At 50.9% G+C, this 12,538-nt stretch overlaps 1 protein-coding gene across 2 annotated transcripts in view; it reads left to right on the top strand.

The window, feature by feature from the left end:
• The first annotated feature begins 681 nt into the window (after positions 1 to 681).
• The window catches only part of AGPAT3 (1-acylglycerol-3-phosphate O-acyltransferase 3), a 123,385-nt gene continuing 111,528 nt past the window's right edge, over positions 682 to 12,538 (top strand). The window contains exon 1 of one of the 2 annotated variants that reach the window (XM_050784462.1): positions 682 to 871. The gene's annotated coding sequence lies outside the window, so the exon portion shown is untranslated. Of the gene's footprint in view, positions 872 to 2,616; positions 2,869 to 12,538 lie in introns of those variants that run through there. The other variant, XM_050784463.1, reaches the window with a different exon arrangement.

The following is a 12,538-nucleotide window of genomic DNA, read 5'->3' as shown; positions in this document are numbered from 1 at the left end:
TGCCAGCCCAGTGCCAACTATGAATAAGTCCAAGGGCGCAGCACGTGGCCGAAACGCGATCCTTCCGCGGAGCCGCTGCTCGCAGGGCCGTCCTCACCGAGCCCGCCGCGCGGCGACCCCTGACTGCGACCCTAAGCCCCGGCCGACGGGGGGAGGAGCTCGCGCCCGAAACTTCCCGGCGCCCGCAGGAGACCCTGGCCGGGGAGATGCCGGGGCCCAGGCAGAGCTCGGAGGCCCCTCCCGGCCGCACCCCGCGCCCCGGCCCCCTCTGCCTCCTCTGCCCCCGACCCGGTCCGTGGCAGCCCTCGCGGGACCCCAGCCTGGTCCTTCGCCAGCTCCCCCCGTTCAGTCCCGACCTCCCTGATCCCCGCGCCTCCCGCGGCCCCGGCCCGTCCGCACCCCTCCCCCAACCCGGTCCCCAGCCCCGTCCGTTAGCGGATCCCACCCAGGCTCCGCACCCGGCCCCGCCGGCGCACCCGGCCCACGCCTCTCTCCGCGCGCGTGTCCCCCCCGTGTCCCCCCGGCTTCCTCCCCCCGCGTCGCCCCCCCGCGTCCTCCCCCCGCGTCCCCCCCGCGTCGCCCCCCCGCTTCCTCCCCCCGTGTCCCCCCGCGCGTCCCCCCCGCGTGTCCCTCGGCCGCCCCGCGCGCGCCGGCGGAACTGTGGGATCGCCGCGCACAGGAAGTGGCGGCGGCGGCGCGGCCGAGGGCGGAGGGCGGCGGGATGGGGGCCGGGGGCGGCGGGCGCCGCACTCGCTGAGGCCCCGACGCAGGGCCGGGCCGGGCCCAGGGCCGAGGAGCGCAGCGGCCGGAGCGGGGCCGCGGAGGTGACGCCGGGGACGCCCGCGCGACGAGCAGGTGGCGGCGGCTGCAGGTGAGTGCCGAGGCCCCCGCCCGAGGTCGGGCCGCCCCCCACGTCCCCCACCCCCCGCCGCCGCCCGAGGTCGCCCTCCCGCCGCCGGAGGTCGCCCCTGTCCCCGCCGCCCGACCTCGGGCTGCCCGGGGCCCCGCGCCGCAATGGGCCGGCCGCGCTCCGCGGGGCGCGGGGCCTGGGAAGGCGCGGGGCCGGGAGGGGTCTGGGCCCGGGTCCTGTGCATCCCCCGCAACCCGGGCCTTCCGGGCGGCCTGGTCCCGCGCGAGGCCCCGGCCACTTCCCGCAGCAGCCTCGGTGGCGCTGGGCCCGGCGGGAGGCCCGGGGGTTCGGGGCGCCCGGGAGGGGCCCGGGCTGGGGCTGAGGGAGGGCGAGTGGGTTCCCGCGGGGACGTCCCCTCCCTCCGTCCTGGACTCTGCTCCAGGCCCCGCCCGGCTCCCCCGTGGACAGGACGCGCCCGCCGCCTGGTTTCGGGGTGCGGCGGACCCGGGACCCCCCCAGGGGCCTCCTCCTTGCGCGCCCAGACCGTGGGGGCAGTTTCACTTTTTGCCGCTCCGCGCGGGGAGGGCTGCGGGGCCCAGGGTTGACTGTGCGTTCGGCCCGGAGACCGGCGGCGCGTTTGCACCGGGCGGGTCACGGGATGGGGTCAGTCCGGGAACCAGAGCCCTGGGGGCGAAAACCCACCCCGCCGCCGCAGGACTCTTGGAACAGTGGGTCCCAAGTACTTATCAAAGGAGGGTTATTAGTATTTGAAGCTAGTTGAAAATGGTGCAGTTTTTTTTTTTTTTTTTTTTAACTTTGAGAGAAGTTTAGTGACATGGGGAAAATGCTTTTATAAATGGTTTCCCAGACCTTTTTTTTTTTTTTAAAGCACAATTTTAAAAACCTTGTCTAAGAGAATACTTGAGCAGTTGGGTTCTTTTTCTTGGGAAACATGATCTTAGAAGGAAAGATGTGGGCTGTTGGCCTCCAGACAGAGGGTGATGAGCGTGCGGCTCCCATTAAAAATGAAAGCCAACGCCGAGAACAGAGTGCACGGCTCCTGCTGGGGGCTGGGAGGTGGGGCGGGCCCAGGCTGCTAGAGGGACCCAGGATCCTGCAGCTTTTAAATTGCAGGCGCGGCTGCTCCGACTCGCTTAGGAATTGCTGATCTTCACCTTCTCAGTGTAAAAGCTTCAGAGAGGTCTCCCGGGGGTGCTGGGCACTCTCTTAATTTGGTTGCTTCTTTGCTGCTCCCCCTCCCCCTTTCCAACTAGTCCCCCCTCCTCCACAGAGTTTGGCGTTAGCCTGTCCCTGTTACAACTCTCTTCTTGTATCCATTTCTTGTTACTCTTAGGTATCTTCTTGAGGACATTGTCTAAAAAGCAGCTACATGCCATTGACATTCAGACCGAACAGGGCCCCTTGGCCTTGGAAGGTTAGGGGCCTTAAATGTTCTGAAGCTGACTTCATGGAGTGGCCGCCCTCTGTGGTCACCCTACCTGTGTGTGGCCCTGTCCTGGCGGATCTGCCAGGGGAACGCGCTGCAGCAGCCTGAAGACTGCTGGGTTAAAGGCAGTGTGGCCGGGTGGGAAAGTCCCCAGGGGTGTGGATTCTACAAAAGGCCTTCCTGGAGGGAGGGTGCTGCCCCGCCCCAGGCCGGGCCCCAGTGCAGACTCCGCGCCCGGGAGCTACACCCTGCGCCTGCACGCGCATCTGTGTGCCAGGGCTGGGGAAGCAAACTGAAAGTAATGGTTTTATTTTGGAAATTAGAAAAAGAACATTCACCAAAGTAATCTGTTCCAGGCCATAGACACGTGACTGATACACATGCCTCCCATCCCCTCCGCACTTTGACCTCCTAAACAAATGGTCTGACAAAACAGGGCTTGAGTTACTTGCCGGAGGTTATGTCACCAAATGGCAGGGCCGACTTGAGGCTTACATCCTTGGAACTCCCACCTCCACTGACTCGTCCCGGTGCTGAAAGTCGGCGGATGCTATCCCTGGTCAAATCAGAGGTAGGTGGGAAATGTTGAAATTCTCCTAAACAGGGAAGGGGAAGATCAGAATGTGTGTTTGAGAAGAGCCTGATTTCCTGGATTCCTTTGGCAGAGGGGTGTCCTTAACTCGCCCAGTCACATTTACCCTCTTCATCGACCTTTCGCCCCGCTTAGGCTCTCACAGTGTGGACCCCACGCTGAAGCCCCTAATGCTTGGCACTGAAGAGCCAGTGCAGGCCCCTTGTCACCATCAAAACCCACCTCTGGTAAATGGCTTCTGCCTCCACATTTTCCCTCCCTCTCTGGCCTTGTCAAAAACTCTTGTGATTTCCCTGTTACAAGCTATCGCTGGTAGACTGGTAGTTCTAGAGCACAGCATGGGACGTGATTGGCTACATTTGACTGCTTCCTTTTTAATGACTTGTTTAATGTGAGATCTTTAGCTACTCCATCTCATTGCAAGATTTTTGTTACAGTAAAGTTGGACTGAGTTTTCTAAAGACGGTAAAGTTGGACTGAGTTTTCTAAAGACGGTTGCTCAGAAATTCCATGGGAATTTACTTTTGGTTAACCGAAGAGTGTTTGGGGTTTTAAAAGGGTCGTTTCAAGTGGTAAAGTAACATGACAATGAGCCGTCTGTCCTTCCTAAAACCACTTCATAATAATTTCAAGATGAGTTCTAAGCTACCAGTTTCAAAGTGCTGCATTTTAGGCAAATGCATTAGTGGTTCACCTTCTGACAGGCTTTCATTTAGTCATTTTGAAGTGGCCATGTTTTGATTATCTTTGTCAAGCAAAGTGCAGGAGACGTCACTCTAATAACCTTGGGACAGTGTCTGTGTTTAGTTTTGGAGGTGGGAAGGCCAAGTCAATGGTGAAAGTTGGCATTAGTTCTCTCTGCAGGGCCAAAGTCTACCTGGCCATTAGGCTACATGGATGCTGGGGTTAAACTGGCCACATCTTTTCCCAAGCCTAAGTAGAAGGATTGCAGATGGGATATGTTTTAAATGTTACTGGTGGTGAATTGAAAGCAACACAAGTACCCTTCAGTGCGTGACAGGCAGAAATCTCCCTCCTGGCTGGCGTGCCCTGTCACTTAGGACTCAAAGTGGAGCTGGGTGCTCTTGGTGGGACAGTGTGCCTGCAGCCCAGAGGCCTGTCCCCTGTGACTGGGAAGGCCATGCATCATTGACGGAGATGGTCTTGATTCCTTTCCGAAAGCGGGTAGGGAATGAAATGCATAATAAATAACAATAATGATGAATTGTAAAATGAGCCGTACTAACAAGCTGTACAAGGAAGTACCTGTCCTGAGATCGATTATTCACCCCTGACTGTCTGCCCTCCTGGTTCTCAGCCAGGTGCCGGGAGCTGAGTACCAGTGCTGCAGCCGTGGTGGTTCTTGTTCTCTTCTTCCTATCCTACTTGCTGACCTGACATTAAATCTGTCACCTGCTTTATGACATGCTTACCTTATTATTTTATAAGCTCCTCTATATCCCTGTAAAGAGAGTGGTATTACCCCATCACACAGAAACTGACAGAGACACTGACAGGGGAAACTGAATGGGGAAGCCTGGCCAGCATCTCAGCTTGTGCAAATCTAGATTTAAACAACGGTCTGATAGAATCCAAAGCTGTAATTCTTTCCACCAAACCACCTTGATGCTCGTAAGATCCAATAGATGAAAATCTACATTTCTGAAACAGAGACTAAGTCATTGGCTTCACATGTACATATTATACATTTAAACACTTTTCACTTGCGGGACTGGGGGCTCTGAAATCTTCATCTGAATTGATAGACACAGATACATGCTGGATATGGTATGGAATCAAGAAGAAAATTAATTCAATTGACGTAAATTCATCTACGCTGAGCTTTTTATGGTACACTTGGTGGGAGTAGAATGAAGAGCTGTTTATTGACTCCTCGTGTGAAGAATGTGCTGATGATTGGGTTAAGCTTTTCATTGATTGATTTCTGATTTAGGCCCTTGTCCTAGTCTAATTGGAGTGATTGATTGAGTGAGCAAATGTGCATTTTATTAGGGAGCTACACATAATCTTTGCGTTGAGAAATTAATTAGTTGTTAGACTTTGTAAAATATGGTGTAATAGCATTGATTTTTGCCCAAATAGACAGAAGTCAGATTGTTAGAGGAAGACCCCGTCAGTTTGGGTTACGCGGTTATCAGTTTGGGAAGCAGGTGCCAAGATGAGATGCGGAGTGCAGGGAGAAACCCTGCAGAGGATGGTGGGGGAGCATGCAGACCTCCAGGCAGGTCTGACCCCCGTGAGAGGAGGCGGGAGGGAGCAGGGCTGGAGAGGAGGAGCCTCAGACTCAGCCCTGAGTTAGGCACAGCCAGCCCAGTGCCAAGTGGACCCCCAGGGTGGCCCTGCATGAGCACCCCCTTTGGTCATTACCCCTGAAGGAGTCCCAAAGGTGTCTCAGCAAGGAGGCTGTGGCTCACCTGCCTCCTCACCTGTCACCTTGAAGCTACTCTCTCTGGCAGAGCTCCATGGCAGCCTCAGAGACAAAGTTTAGGGACTTAAAATTTTATGCATTTATTTTAGAGATGGGGCCTTGCTGTGTTGCCCAGGGTGAACTCAAACTCCTGGGCTCAAGCGATCCTCCCACCTTGGCCTCCCAAGTGTCTGGGACTATAGGTGCTGCCACCACGCCTGACTAAGTTTAGTGACTTTTGATAATGCACAAAAACAAAAGGAACAGTAAAGACAGTCCCAACTGTGACTCACTATGCCGCATGGGCGGGCGGGCTTTTGGATTAGTTTTAGAAAGTGAACCACCGCCGTCCTCCTTGGACTCCCTGCCGTGGCTGGCAGTGAGCTGGCGCAGGGAGGCGAAGTGCTGGTGTTCTGGGAATTTTCAAATGCACTCCAGCGATCAGAACACACGTGTTTCAGTGCACACAGGTTATTTTCAGTTTTCTAAATCAGGAGCTTATTACTACGACTAAAGTTCTAGAACATTGGTTAGAAAATATGTTTGTCGTGCAGTTCAGTTCCAGCTCCAGGCTAGCATTGCATTTTCCTGGAACCCCAAAGCCTTTGTAACTTTTATTTCTTTTCTTTAAATGTTAGTGAATTATTGGGGCCCTGTGTGGTGGTTCACACCTGTAATGCCAGCACTTTGGGAGGCTGAGGCGGGTGGATCACTTGAGGTCAGGGGTTCGAGACCCGCCTGGCCAACATGATGAAACCCCGTCTCTACTAAAAAAAAAAAAAAAAAAAAAAAAAAAAATTAGCCGGGTGTGGTGGTGCATGCATAGGTCCCAGCTACTGAGGACGCTGAGGAAGGAGAATCCCTTGAACCTGGGAGGCGGACTTTGCAGTGAGCTGAGATCGTGCCACTGCACTCTAGCCTGGGCGACAGAGCCAGACTTCATCTCAATAAATGAATAAATATATAAATAAAGCTATACAGGAAAATCGTAAACACAGATTCTGACAGGGTCCAACCAGAAAGGTAAGTGAGAATGCAGACATGAGGCCTAGGAAGGGGGGGGTGGCGGTGGTGAATGTGAGTGAGAAACTGAGGCCTCTTCCATGGGGTCTAGCTCACCTGGCCACCCGCCACTGACCCCCAGCTGAGCAGGGCTAGGTGGGTATAGGACCAGAGTGACTCCATCTTTAGTCTTCCGAGAGAAGCCAGGTATCTGGAGTTTTATGTGCAATGTATTTATTTTTAACACACTGCACATGCCAAATTACAAATGTTGCCACCTGAATTCAGCCGGGGCTACTATTTTTACAGCCTCTGGGCTACAGTATTTGTTTCTTTCTTGAAACAAAGTAACTGAACTAATTAAATGAGGACAAAACGGGCACTTCCAAAACGCAGGAAGAGAGGGGAAAAAATCCCAAGAATTTATGTGCAGATGAAACCAAAAGAATCATTGCCTCTGTCTCAGGGATGGCTGCTGGAAACAGCATTCTCTGATGATGCTTAGAGGAAAGGAGAAGAGGGTACTAAGAGAATAAACATCAATTGGAAAACAAAGTAACTCCACGTGTCTTTAAGTGCCTACAGGAGACCCTCCCATAAGATCTATGCAAAGATGAAGCCTGCAAAAAAATAATGTTTTCAGAATGCATCCATACATTTACCAGAAGCACTTTTTTTTTTTTTTTTGAGACGGAGTCTCGCTCTGTGGCCCAGGATGGAGTGCAGTGGCCGGATCTCGGCTCACTGCAAGCTCCGCCTCCCGGGTTCACGCCATTCTCCTGCCTCAGCCTCCCGAGTAGCTGGGACTACAGGCGCCCGCCACCTCGCCTGGCTAGTTTTTTGTATTTTTTTTTTTTTTTTAGTAGAGATGGGGTTTCACCGTGTTAGCCAGGATGGTCTCGATCTCCTGACCTCGTGATCCACCCGTCTTGGCCTCCCAAAGTGCCAGGCTTGAGCCACCGCGCCCGGCCACCAGAAGCACTTCTAATCTTGACCTGTTTATATGGAATGTTCTGTGTCTGTGTCTCTGGGCACACGTGTGTAGCCCTCTAATGTCCTGCATGCTTACCCTTGAGTGGGCTGTGTCCCAGAATGACATCAAGTCGCACAGCCACCAGCAATGTGTGAGGTTGATCCACATACTCGTTAGCACTCGGCATTGCTGTTGATTTTTGCAAAGATAGTCGATGCAAACTGTTGTGCAATTGTGGTCTTGCTTTATGCCTCCCTGCTGGATGAAATTGAGCATCCTGTGTATTTGTGGGTCATGAGTGTCCTTCCCTGTGAAATATGTTCATGTGCTTCATCCATTTTTCTTTTGGGTTATATCTTTTTCTCACCTGTTCCTTGTATATAGTTTCCATATTATATATTTCCTTATAGATTCAGGATGTTCATCTTTGGTTGTAATGTGTGCATTATATACTTTTCCCAGTTGAGTTTTATCTTTGCACTTTTTTTGTTTTGGTGAAAAGATAGTTTAATGTAATGTATAATTTTATCCATCCTTCTTTTCTAGGTAGTGCCTTTTGCATGTTACTTTAAGTTCTTCCCAATTCTTGGGTCACAAATGTATTCTGTATTATTATTATTATTATTATTATTTTTTTTTTTTTTGAGGCAGAGTCTCGCTCTGTCGCCCAGGCTGGAGTGCAGTGGCGCGATCTCGGCTCACTGCAAGCTCCGCCTCCCGGGTTCCCGCCATTCTCCTGCCTCAGCCTCCCGAGTAGCTGGGACTACAGGCGCCGCCACCACGCCCGGCTAATTTTTTTGTATTTTTAGTGGAGACGGGGTTTCATTGTGTTAGCCAGGATGGTCTCGATCTCCTGACCTCGTGATCCGCCCGTCTCGGCCTCCCAAAGTGCTGGGATTACAGGCTTGAGCCACCGCGCCCGGCCTATTCTGTATTATTAGTAGTAGTAGTAGTAGTAATAGTAGTAGTAGTAGTATTTTGAGATGGAGTCTTGCTCTGTTGCCCAGGCTGGAATGCAGTGGCACGATCTTGGCTCACTGCAAGCTCCGCCTCCCAGGTTCATGCCATGCTCCTGCCTCAGCCTCCCCAGTAGCTGGGACTACAGGCACCCACCACTACGCCCGGCTAATTTTTTGTATTTTTTAGTAGAGATGGGGTTTCACCATGTTAGCCAGGATGGTCTCGATCTCCTGACCTCGTGATCCGCCCACCTCAGCCTCCCAAAGTGCTGGGATTACAGGCGTAAGCCACCATGCCTGGCCTGTATTCTGTATTTTTTGGTAAAAGTTGTAAAGTTTGCTTTCTCTGCTTAAGCCCTTTATCCCTCTGGAGTTGGCTGTGCAGGTCTTCCTCGGTGTCTTGATAAAGCACTGTGGTATTCCACATTCCGCCGGACACTCTGTGCTCACGTTTATTCCCAGGTGCTCTTATTATTGTTCTCGCTTTTGTAAATGGTGTTTGTTTGTTTGTTTTTGAGACAGAATCTTGCTCTGTTGCCCAGGCTGGAGTGCAGTGGCAGAATCTCAATTCACTGCAACTCTGCCTCCTGGGTTCAAGTGATTTTCCTGCTTCAGCCTCCCAAGTAGCTGGGATTACAGGCTTGAGCCACCATGCCTGGCTAATTTTTGTATTTTTAGTAGAGACAGGGTTTCACCATGTTGGCCAGGCTGGTCTCCAACTCCTGACCTCAAGTGATCTGCCCACCTCGGCCTCCCAAAGTGTTGGGATTACAGGCATGAGCCACCATGCCCGGCTGTAAGTGATGTTTTTTATTTTTATTGATTTCTTTTTTTTTTTTTTTTTTTTTTTGAGACGGAGTCTCGCTCTGTCTCCCAGGCTGGAGTGCAGTGGCCGGATCTCAGCTCACTACAAGCTCCGCCTCCCGGGTTCCCGCCATTCTCCTGCCTCAGCCTCCCGAGTAGCTGGGACTACAGGCGCCGCCACCTCGCCCGGCTAGTTTTTTGTATTTTTAGTGGAGACGGGGTTTCACCGGGTTAGCCAGGATGGTCTCGATCTCCTGACCTCGTGATCCACCCGTCTCGGCCTCCCAAAGTGCTGGGATTACAGGCTTGAGCCACCGCGCCCGGCCTATTTTTATTGATTTCTAATTCTTTGCTGCTGTTCTGCAGAAAAGCAGTTGGCTTTTGGGTATTGATTCAATAGCTGATCACCTTGCCATTGCTTAAAATTTGTAGATTTTGGGGATTTTCTCAGTAGACATTCATGTCATGTGGGAATGGTGAAGACTGTTTCTTCCTTGTATCTTTCATATTTTTCTTCCTGTTTTGCTGCCTGGGCCAGGCCCTGAGCAGGGCTGGATGGAAGCGTGACAGGCCCTCCTTGTCCCGTTCCTGATTTTAGGGAAACGCTTCTGCCATGTTGCCTTCTGGTGTGGGTACAAACAGTGGCCACTTAGTCCCGAATCGTCCCACTCTGCCTCCTCGAAGCAGAGGAGGCCTGGTGTGAGAAATACAAACGAAGTGACCCAAAAGCAAGGAGCTGGAGAGATGGAAGGTCCACTGTCATGGGTCACCAGGGAGACACAGAAACAAAACCACAGAGAGCCGTGGCCTCCCCTTGCTGGGATGGCGAAACTTAAAAGACCGTGGGGACAAGTGCTGGAGAAGATGTGGGGGCAGATGGAGCACTGGTGCCAGCGTGGCTGCTCTAGAGAATGGCAGGAGCTTCAGGGAGATGGCATCGAGTGTGGGGTGCACCTGCCATCTGCTTCCCAGGGGATGTACTAAGGTGTTCATAGCGGCATATGTGTTAGAGTCAGACTCTGGGAGCTCTCTCAATGCCTGTCTCCAAATAAAATGAAAAATAACCTCGTGCGACATTCACCATGGAAAGGGGAAGGAAGTAGCTCCTCCAGGCAGCAACATGTGTGCGCCTCTGGAGCAGAACGCTGGGAGGAAGGAGTGAGCCGCAGAAGCGTGCATGGCACCAGACTCCATCAAGATAAAGCACGTGCACCAGCAAAACCCAGGTGCCATGAGGACTCAGGCTCTAGTGCTTGGAAGGAGAACACAGGGTGCTTCTACATCTTCCGCCTCCCGCGTTCAAGCGATTCTCCTTCAGCCTCCCGAGTAGCTGGGATTACAGGCACGTACCACCACACCTGGCTAATTTTTACATTTTCAATAGAGACGGGGTTTCACCATGTTGGCCAGGCTGGTCTCAAACTCCTGACCTCAGGTGATCCTCCCACCTCGGCCTCCTAAAATGCTGGAATTACAGGCATGAGCCACTGTGCCCGGCCCAAGTTGTCAGTTTCTTAATACAAAGGTCAGAATATTTTCTTAATTTTTAGATCTCTACTATATCTGACAGTAAATCACCCTTTTCATTCCTAAAATGGTTTTACCTTTCTTTTCTAGATTCATCTCACAGAGGCTCATCTGTTTTACTTGTGTTCATAAAGAACCAGCTATTAGTCTTGCTGATTTTCTCCACTGTGTCTTTGTTTCCGCATCACTGATTTCTGCTTTCATTGTCAGGGTTTCCTTCTACACTCTTTGGGTTTATTCTGGCATTCTCTTTCTAGGTTACTGAATTGAAACATTAAATTTTTTATTTTCTCTAAGCTTAGGTTCTTAATTTTCAACTTTCTGTCATAAGTATATCGCTATTTTTTTTGAGACAGAGTCTCCCTCTGTCACCCAGGCTGGAGTACAGTGGCGTGATCTCGGCTCACTGCAACCTCCGTCTCTCAGATTCAGGTGGTTCTCTTGCCTCAGCCTCCTGAGTAGCTGGGATTACAGGCATGTGCCACCATGCCTGGCTAACTTTTGTATTTTTAGTAGAGACAGGGTTTCACCATGTTGGCCAGGCTGGTCTTGAACTACTGACCTCAGGCGGGGTTTCACCATGTTGGCCAGGCTGGTCTTGAACTCCACCTTGGCCTCCCAAAGTGCTGGGATTACAGGCATGAGCCACCGCGCCCGGCCCTGTCATAAGCGTTTAAGGCTTTATAGCTTTCCTACTTAGTTCTGCTGTACTGTCGTCTTGTTTATTTTGATATGTAATATTTTCATTGTTCAGCATTTTACAATTTTATTATTCTTCCATGACCCATGAATGCTTTTATGTCCAAAGCCATTGAGGATTTTAGGTTATGTTTTTATTATGATATCAGCTGAAAGGCTCACGGGCAGAGGATATAGTCTGTATAGCACTGAGTCTCTGGCATTTCTTTAAGGATTTAATTCTATTGTGTATCTTCTGGCTTATAAAGTTGCTGTTAGGAAGTCAGCTGTCATTTCGATTGTCCTTCCTGTGTCAGTAGTAAGCTTTTTGTCTGGCTGCTTTTATAGTCTCTTTATTTCTGGTGTTTTTCAACTTCACTGTGGTCTTTCTAGCATGGATTTCTTTTTATTTATCCTGTTTTGGATTCATTGTACTTCCTGAAGATAAAGTATCATGTCTTTCAGCAATTCTGGGAAAATTTCAGCCATTATTTTGTTGAATATAGTTATTCTGCAGTGTCCACTAGGGATTGGTTCCAGAACCCAACACGGTTACCAAAATCAGTGGATGCTTAATTTCCTGATGTAAAATGGTGTATTTGTATATAACCTGTGCACATCCTGTCATATATATATATATATATATATATTTTTTTTTTTTTTTTTTGAGATGGAGCCTCGCTCAGTCGTCCAAGCTGGAGTGCAGTGGCACAATCTTAGCTCACTGTAACCTCCGCCTCCCAGGTTCAAGCAATTCTCAAGCCTCAGCCTCCCAAGTAGCTGGAATTACAGGCACCTACCACCACGCCCGGCAAATTTTTGTGTTTTTAGTAGAGATGGGGTTTCACCATGTTGGCCAGGCTGGTCTTGAACTCTGACTTCGTGATCTGCCCACCTCGGCCTCCCTCCCATGTATTTTTAAATCATCTTTAAATTACTTATAATATCTAATACAATGCCTATATATAACTTCATTAATGTGGATTTAACATAGTAGAGAGTAGAAAATTTGAGTTTTGCTTTTTGGAATTTTTCCCCCCATATGTATTTGATCCGTGGTCAAATCCGCAAATGTGGAACCCCTAGATATGAAGGGTCAACCATATAGCATCTGCCTTATGCTTGGCTTTCTCGTACCATCCTCCCAGCCACTTAAACTCTCGTTCATGTTTTTACCTTTCAGTCTTTTTATGCTTCATTCCAGGTTATTTCTTCAGCTCTGTTCTCCAGTTTAGCAACTCTATCTTCATCTCCATCTACTGTGCCATATATATATAT

Source organism: Macaca thibetana, chromosome 3, assembly GCF_024542745.1.
Source record: "Macaca thibetana thibetana isolate TM-01 chromosome 3, ASM2454274v1, whole genome shotgun sequence".
Classification (NCBI taxonomy): Eukaryota; Metazoa; Chordata; class Mammalia; order Primates; family Cercopithecidae; genus Macaca; species Macaca thibetana.
This window is presented reverse-complemented; position numbering and strand designations above follow the sequence as displayed.